Source organism: Macaca nemestrina, chromosome 8 (assembly GCF_043159975.1).
Source record: "Macaca nemestrina isolate mMacNem1 chromosome 8, mMacNem.hap1, whole genome shotgun sequence".
Classification (NCBI taxonomy): domain Eukaryota; kingdom Metazoa; phylum Chordata; class Mammalia; order Primates; family Cercopithecidae; genus Macaca; species Macaca nemestrina.
Window position 1 is genome coordinate 40,426,537 of NC_092132.1, and position 8,771 is coordinate 40,435,307.

Consider the following 8,771-nt stretch of genomic DNA (forward strand, 5'->3'; position numbering starts at 1 on the left):
AGGCCCCGGTGTGTGATGTTCCCCTTCCTGAGTCCAAGTGATCTCATTGTTCAGTTTACTTTCCTTTTTGTTATGCTAGCTAGGAAATTGCCTATCTTCTCTTATGATTCAGGACTTGTAATCATTTAAAGAATCTAAATGCTTAGTTTATAATGTGGTATATTACTCTGTGTAATAAGGTTTATATCGTTTTTGCAAAGGATAGATCTTGAATCAATGAGCTTATAATCTGGGCTGATACTCAGGAGCAATATATAAGAGGTACTCACCTAGAGACCACTCCCACTCCCTTTCATGTCACAATACCAACTTCTGTGTGTAGTTCTGACTATGATTTATAATCTTTGAATTTTTTGTGCTTCTAGAAATCTGTTTAAACTACATATTTATAGTCTATTCTATTTATTACTAAATAGAATAGAATACTTTATAGTCTATTCTATTTATAGCTAAATCCTAAGCTCCTCTAGCAGGAAGTCTAAAACAATGTTTTAGACTTAATCCTATCTTAGGATAGGAATCAGCATTGAGAGGAGTGGCCAAGGTGACTGCTAATTTTTATTAAAATTCCCGCAGAAAAATGTACTACTTATCACCACTTTAAAAAATAGTAAGATACAGAAAAGAGCTTCTTTAACCTTATAAATGGTTTTTACTAAAGATATTTTAAGCATTACATATATTCTTATTAAAGTTATTTACTATCTCTCTTTCCTTAACATTGTACTGGAGTTTTCAGTCAATCTCATGAAACAAGAAAAAGAAATAAATATCATAGAGATTGGTAAGGAAGTAATACTCCTTTACTATTTTTAGACAGAATTATCTGTGTAGAAATGCAATAGAAATTCTAATTAATTAATTAGAATAATTAAGATAGTTGATTGAGATTTTGGGATAAAAGATAAGTATACTGAGAATTTGTCTGTTGTAGGGCCTCAACATTTGCTATTTCCTCTGCTAGGAAGGATTTCCCCTCAAGATACTGAGTAACTTTCTCCCTCATCATATTCATGTTTCTGTTCAGAGATGCCTTTCCTGAATCTTATTGCTCCAAGTCATGTTCCTTCCCCTTATACTATCACTTTTTTCATAGCATTTGTGAATACTCACTAATAAGAGACATCTTACCCCATTGGACTGGAAGCTCCTCGAGAGCAAGACCAACTGTCCTGCTTATTACTGTATCCTCAACAATTACTAGTGCTTGGCACAGAGCTAAGGCTACATACTTGCCATTAATGGCAAGGATTAATGATGAGCATGCAGCAGTGGAGGCAGCATTAACTCCTTAGAAAAGACAATAGAACAAAAAAATAACATTGATTATAGAGAATAAATACTGTAAACCAATAATACATTTCATAACAGGTGTTCAAAGTCTTTATGGAGAAATTTTAAAAAATATTTCAGAAAGACTTAATTGAATTTCTCATTAAATGAAGGGATGTGGCATATTTATTTGTCATGTACAGGAAGATTCAGTTTTATAAGGATAAATGATCTCAACATCAATATATAAATTCCATAAAATTCCAGTGTAAATCCTGTTGGAATCTTTTATGGAACTTGACAAAGTGATTGTAAAATTCATTTGGGAAGCATAAAGGGTTAAAATAGGTAAGATATTCTCTAAGGAAAAGTGAGGTAAGAACTTGCATAGCAGGATAAGAAAGATGCATTGAAGGCAGAATATTAAAACAGTGCAGTACTGGTGGAAATATATGAATGGAATAGTAGAATAGAGAGGTGGAAAATGGAACCAAGCTCGTATGAGATTATCTTCTTCAAATCTGTGCAAAAAGAGTAGATTTTCTCCATATATGGCGTTGAGAAAAAATGGCTTTCCAAAAATAAAAGTAAAAAGTCTCACTTAGTGTCTTAGCTTGGCAGACCCTGAGATGAAGACTTGGGTGCAAGCAGTTTACTTGGAAGAGAATCTTTGGTGGCTCAAGTGAGGAAGTGGGAGGAAGTGAGAAGAGTAAAGTTAAGAAAAGGTGTGTTAATGAACAGATTGCTGTTCATGATTACTGGAGCTTAATCTTCACTGTGAATTTGGAGAAAACATGTGGCATATACTTCTTAAGATTGTCCCCCAGAAGATGGGAAACTGTAACAGTTATCTATGTATCCCATTTTTTTTCCTGCCTCAGGTTTATTTGTACAAATAACATAGGAGGACATCAGCCCTATGCAGACGGCAGCCCAGCGGTGTCACACCAGTTCTTCTGTCCTCACGTTGGCAGATAGAGATTTCTACTCTGAAGCCTTTGTAGGGGCCTGGGCACTTTTGGGAGTCTGAGCTGCAACTGTAGCTGGAGTTGCAGCCTGGGTCTTGGTTTGATCCTTGGCCTTGGCCTTTGGCTGGCACAGCCTGAGTCCCTTGGCAATGTGGGCATGAGCACACTTCCCAAGCTTGGGGTGGGCAATATAGGCAAGTCAATCGAACTTGCAGCTGACACTCTTTGGTATGTTGGGCTTAACCTCCTTGGGCTTTACAAGGGCCTTGATAGCCTTGGCAAGTGCACTCATGGCCTTGGCACTGTTGGCCTGCATCTTCTTAGGCCCTTCTTGTTGTGCTTCTTGGCAAAGCACATGCTTCTCAGGAACCTGGGGTCCCCACCCTCAAGAGATTCGTATCTTTGTGATCAGGGTTTCTTGGTGCCATTTCTGGGCCATTTTCGAGACTGGTTGTGTATGGTGTAGTTCTTGGACTTGGCCATATCTGCATCTTAAGCCGCAGCTCCTGAAATGCCTAGAACTGCTATAGATCTCATTTTTTGAAGGTTGCCCCAGGGGCATCAACTCCCCCAACACCTGTCCAGGATCTTGAAACCTGTCTTGTGTCAGAGAAAGCTCCCATGCACAGAAGAGAGATGCAGGTACTTTTAAGGAGATAGTCAGCATGCAAGAAATTCTCTTAAGCTGCAGAAGAGTTTAGGTAGGTGCAGACAATAGCAGCATCTGCAACACACACTAAAAACAAATGAAGCAAAAATGAAGTGTAAATGTATAAAAAGATCTTAATGTGAAAAATATAACTAAAACTATTAGGAGAAAATTTTGAGCAGGGTGCAGTGGCTCATATTTGTAATTCTAGCACTTTGGGAGGCCAAGGCAGGAGACTTGCTTGAGGCCAGGAGTTTGAGACCAGCCTGGGCAATGTAGCAAGAACCTGTCTTTACAAAAATAAAAATTAGCCTGATGTGGTGGAAGCATGCCTGTAGTCCCAGCTACTGGGAATACATGATATTAATCTATTCAGATCTCAAATGCATAAGATCTAGTAAAAGAAAAGCAAACAGCACAGTATTATGTGTGGCATAATACCAATTATGTAAATTTAAAAATATGTACAAAACAATTAAAAATAGTGTTGATGAATATATCTGTGGTGTTTTATTAATATTTTCTATAGATGTGCTGATTCAAAGATGACTAAATGTCAATATGTTTTCATTTTGGAATGGCATGTACATAGATGTTATAAAGTATCCTTTACATCTGTTTTGGGTTAGTAGAGTTTGGTTTAGGATCTCTTCTCTTTTTTGAGCATAGGATTGCCTTCCAAGTTTAAAGTAAAGGAAAAAAGCAGGGTAACAGAATAGGACAGAATCCTATTCTAAGGAACAAGAGTAGAAAAAAATGTATACAAGGCAAACAAGTGGACATTAGAAAGGAAAACGGGTTAGGCAGATAAAAACCAATGGACCTGGACTAAGATACAAGTGTTACAGAGACATTTTCAGACAATTTCTGCTACAATTACAACTCTCTTATAATTAATATCATTTTATCACTTACCAGTTTATCTCAATCCATCAAAATGTGGCACAATGGAATGCTCTGGATGCTTAGTTTTTAGGAACTGACTTTGAGAGTTTGAACAGAAGACACCACAATGAAAATTAAATGCAATTATAAACTGGTTAGTGGTTAACCACTTGGGTTCTGCAGCCCCAGAGCCTGCAGAATGAATCCAGCTTTGCCACTTCATAGCTGAGCAATTTTGAGATGGCTCTTGCTCTTTCCATGCCTTCGTTTCATCATGTAATAATAATGTTAGTATTGGAGCTCATCGTCAAAATATTCTTCTATGGGGATAATATTTTCCTCTTTATAGTATTGCTGTGAAAATTAAATTTGATAATGCTTTTAAAGCTTCTAACACCGCCTTACTCAAAGGTAATAAGTCAATAATGACAATTATTGTCATTATTTCACTGCATTTAGTGAAACCATTACCCTTTCCTATACTATAGCATGTTTGATTTTCATGTAATCAGAGAACACGACCAATATGAAGCAGGTGATGGTGTTGGAAATAGTTTCTGATCATCCAAACATGCCATTGATTTGTGTGTGCTCACTTGTGTACATGTGTGACTGCTGATTGAATTGCCTGACCAACACTCCTATTCCTAAGAATTTTTTCCTCATAATCACAAATGTGCAATTAATCCACAAGATTGCAGAAGGAGCAGCCAAGTATAAACAGATGACTCCACCCATGGCCATAGCTGAATGGCTGATAAAGCAGAGTGTGGAAAGAAGAGAAGAAAGAAGCAGATGCTAAGATAACAGAGAGAGAACCAGAATTGATGACTTTTGAGTCCCTGACCTCAATTCATTTATTAGGTTCAGCTACATTCTTAGATTTGAGTTCTGTGTGAGATCCCAAATTATCTGTATGAATTCATGTTTTTGCCAAAACAATTTTGAGTTGAGTTTCTGTGACATACCACCCAGAGTTTTGGCTAGTATAATGTGAATGCAACACTGACAATAGAGCTACTTTTCCACTTGCCTATGGCTGGAAAGTAATAAAGAGACTTGGCTTCCCACCCAGGAAAAGAGATTGATAAAACTATATAACTTACTTGCAAAGTTTCATTGTTTGTCCAGCTCATCAGTTTAATAATAATCACCACAAGTTGGAAGAATTGAGAGCTTTTGGAGAATGTTTGGAAAATAACCAAATGAGTGAGTGAGGTATGTGTCTGTTGATCTTCACCTCACCCAATTCTGTTTATTTAGACATCATAAAAGCACTTATATAATAAGACAGAGTTCTTCTAGATTGAAAAAAAAAAAGGTAACAGAGAAATGACATGGCTTGGCCTAAATGCAGTTAAATAATACAAGGAGACAGAATGCAAATGAATATATTTTGTGTGTGGAATAGATATGCTGCTAATTGCATTCACTTATTATCATAGAAATGACATGTTTTCAGCTTTAGTTATATGCCGCCACAGTTAATAATTGAAACACAAACACATGAAACAGTAATTTAGTGACAGACTTTGTAATTACAAAAGTATAGTAAGGGTTTGTTTTGTAAACATATGTGAAACTCCTTTGTACATGGTGTAATTAGCATGAACATAAAAATATAAGAAAAGCTTAAAGAAGAAATTTAGCCATATTCTTACTAATGCAATGGTCAAAATAAAAACTTGCAAGCCTCCATGGACTCAAAGGTTTTCAAAGGCTCTGGCTTGGGACAAATGAACTGGTTAAAAGGTTTTAAACACACTAGGCATACTTTGAAATATTCATATAATATTTATAATTTATGATTCTATATTTTGAGTGATCCTGGTACAATCCCAGACTATATTTTAGCTTCTCTGATCAGTTGACAGTGCAACATGATGGCTAAGTGAGATGCTGCTTTTAAATTCTTGCTCTGTTAACTCTGTTTTATCTTAGACAAAGTCCTGTCTATGAGCCTTAGTTTCATAATTTATAAAATAAAAATAGGTGACTAGAAGGATTCATTTAGGTAACATATATCTTTGAAAAAATGTATTACATTGGTTTCCACAAATGTATTAGGTACTCAATAAACAGCAGTTATTATGAGCTACAGATGTGCCTTCCGAATACCTATATTTATTTGTAGGCTAGAAGAAACGGGTCATTTTTGCTTAACTAATTTGTAATTGTAATGCATTAAGTTACTGAATCCAGCTAATTTTCCTGTCCTTGTAAACTCAAATAGTCAAGGGGCATATGCCATGACATTTAACTCTACTAAGCTCCATGCCAAGCACTGTACAGACCGTATCAATGGCTTTTCAAAACAACTCCATCAAATCGCCATTATTTTCTCCCATTTTAAAGATGAAGAAAATAAGACTCAGAAAAGGTGATAACTTTTTCCATAATCAAACATAGTAACTAACTGAATCAGAACATGAAACTGGGTAATCTGGAAACCAAACTATTAAAAAAATTGATTCAAATCCATTTTAGGTTAGCTTTAATCACTCCAATAGCATGTTTATGTGCCAGACCATTCAAAAGCATAAATTTATTTTCATATAAAATAATATTATCTGGGGTGGTGATTTTGCCCTTAAAAAAATAGAAAAATTCAAGGGAAAATGGGAACTTGAAGACAAAAAAATGTACAATTTAGTATTTAGGGTCATCCTCATTTTCTATGGCCCAAAGAATGTGGGGTCAAATTTCTAAAAAGCAAGCCTGAGTTCTTAGTCCTGTAGTGCCCCCAGGTTTGTAGTTAAGAATGTACAGGATAGAGTGAAATTCAGTTAGACCAGTGACTTGCTGGTCTGCCCCTGCTACACAGAAAGAGCCAAAGTTGGAGTCTGCTGTCCCTGGTCTAGGCCATTGATCCCCAAAAGCCTAAAAAACAACATAAGAATCAAGGTAATACTGGCCCATGAGCCATACGTGGGTTATCTCAGCCTGAGAACACAGAGAAAAGGAAAACCATCAAGAATGGGAGATAATTTTTCAGCTAATCCAACAAGAGCACATTATTATTTTTTGACAGAGATGAATATTTGCAAAGGAATATTTGGGGAACCTGAAAAACCCTTCATTTTCTTCAGTGGGCACATGTACACATCTTAATGTGAAAAGCACAGAAATCCCTATCTCCCAGCTCTACATTTCCGAACATGCTCAACAAAGGGTGCACTCAGATGAAACATCAGTTAGCTCTTTCTTTCATCGGGAATGTGCTTAGTAACTGTTGTTCAAATAGTTTGTAGACATAACAGCCCCAGGAGTGAATGTGGCTTTGTATTTACAAGGTAGCCATTTGTTGTTATTTATAGTTCTTTTAATTTTCACCTTTTTACATTTAAATTTTCTTCCAAAGGTTATGATTAAAATAGGCACTACTTGAGAGGAAAAACTACCTTTAATGTGCTTTTTTTTTCATACAGGTTTTCAAGCCTTAGAAAGAATACAGGGGTGCCCAATTTGTTCCTTTGTCAATTTTATGAACATCTATAATTTGTTTCCCAAAAAATGACCATGGTATCATTATGCAAAACTAAGATAGAAGCCTCTTTTAACAGAGGTCGTCATGCTAAACAGATGTTCTTCCATTCATCTGTTGGCTAAATTGCTCAAAATAAAAGAAGTAAAGATAATTAACATTTATTTAAAGTGTCAATGTTACGAGACTCTGCTGGTCGATACAAGTTCATTTTCACATGTAACTCTTAAACCAACATAATTCATATGTTGGTACTATTATGGGGAGCTGCATAGCAAATGAGTTAAGGAAAGACTTTAATGTCATGCACATCTGAGTCTCCATCAAAACACTGCCACTTATCAGCTCTATAACTTGAAGTCTGTATCTCCATCTTCTTATTTTCAAAATACAGGCAATATTAGTATATGTGGTGAAAACTTACCACATATACTAATATCTTAACAAATTGAAGAATGACTAAATTGAAGAATGTAGGTAAGCTTCACCATGCCTAATATCTTTACTATTACTTTTCATTTCTCAGAAGTGCAAACTGAGGCATGACACTCCATCCAGCCAGTGAGTAGCAGTGATATGTGAACCTGAGTGTTTTTTACTCCAAAAATGAATAATCTTCCCAGTATGTTGCAATAGAATGAATGGTGACTAAATGGGATGTTGTGAAATATGATAAAGAAAAGCAATGTTTTTCAGACTAGAGAGATGAAATTGGGTCTTTTCCCTAGAAATTGAGGTAATCTCATCAGGATGTTGTTGCAAATACTAGGAATTTACTTAAATAGTAGTGTTTCCATAAGTACTTGAGTATACACAGAAAAGACCTGTACCGCTGATGGGAATATTTTCTGAAAGAAAGTGAAGAGTTGAGGACAGAAATAGCAGTTCTCTCCTGTGTCCCTACCAAACACTCATCTCATTCTCCTGGAGGAGAAAATATCTCATTTTTTACCAATTCAGTACCAGTCATGGAAACAGCTGGTAGCATTTGATGCTCCTGCAATATGCCAACATACAGAAAAGGAACTTAAAAGTCCAATATTAATGGAAAAGCCAAATCTAGTAAAACATGGTATGCTCCCTCAGGGTCTGCAGACAACCCATGTCACAGGCACTTCCTGGGATCTCCTCTTACTCTTTCAGTCATTGCTATGGCCAAAAAACATGCACTGAAAAGGACTACAAGTAGACCCTTGAGAATTAGCAGTAGCATTTATGGAAAGCCTGGTGTTGCCTGTTTATTGTCTAAAGAATATTTTTCAGAAATAAAATGCAGGTTAGAAACCAGCCAGATTTTTAAAAATTCATCTGGCTATTTTTCAAAATATGAACTCAACCAGCCCCATCCTATCTCTACCTTCAGAGTTCACCTTAGGTCCACACACATCAAAAGCACCCTAAACTGTCTAGCAGCAATGCAGTGTAAACAGGGTTGGTCACATTTTTTTTTCCGAAGTCACGAATCATTTACACATTTCAAATGAAAACAATTTTGCAAGCATTAAAATTTGAT

General features: G+C 36.1%; 1 pseudogene; it reads right to left on the reverse strand.

Annotated features, from left to right (window-relative positions):
• Positions 1 to 2,256: 2,256 nt before the first annotated feature.
• Positions 2,257 to 2,810, reverse strand: LOC112425620 (large ribosomal subunit protein eL29 pseudogene; annotated as a pseudogene).
• Between the last annotated feature and the right edge of the window lie 5,961 nt (positions 2,811 to 8,771).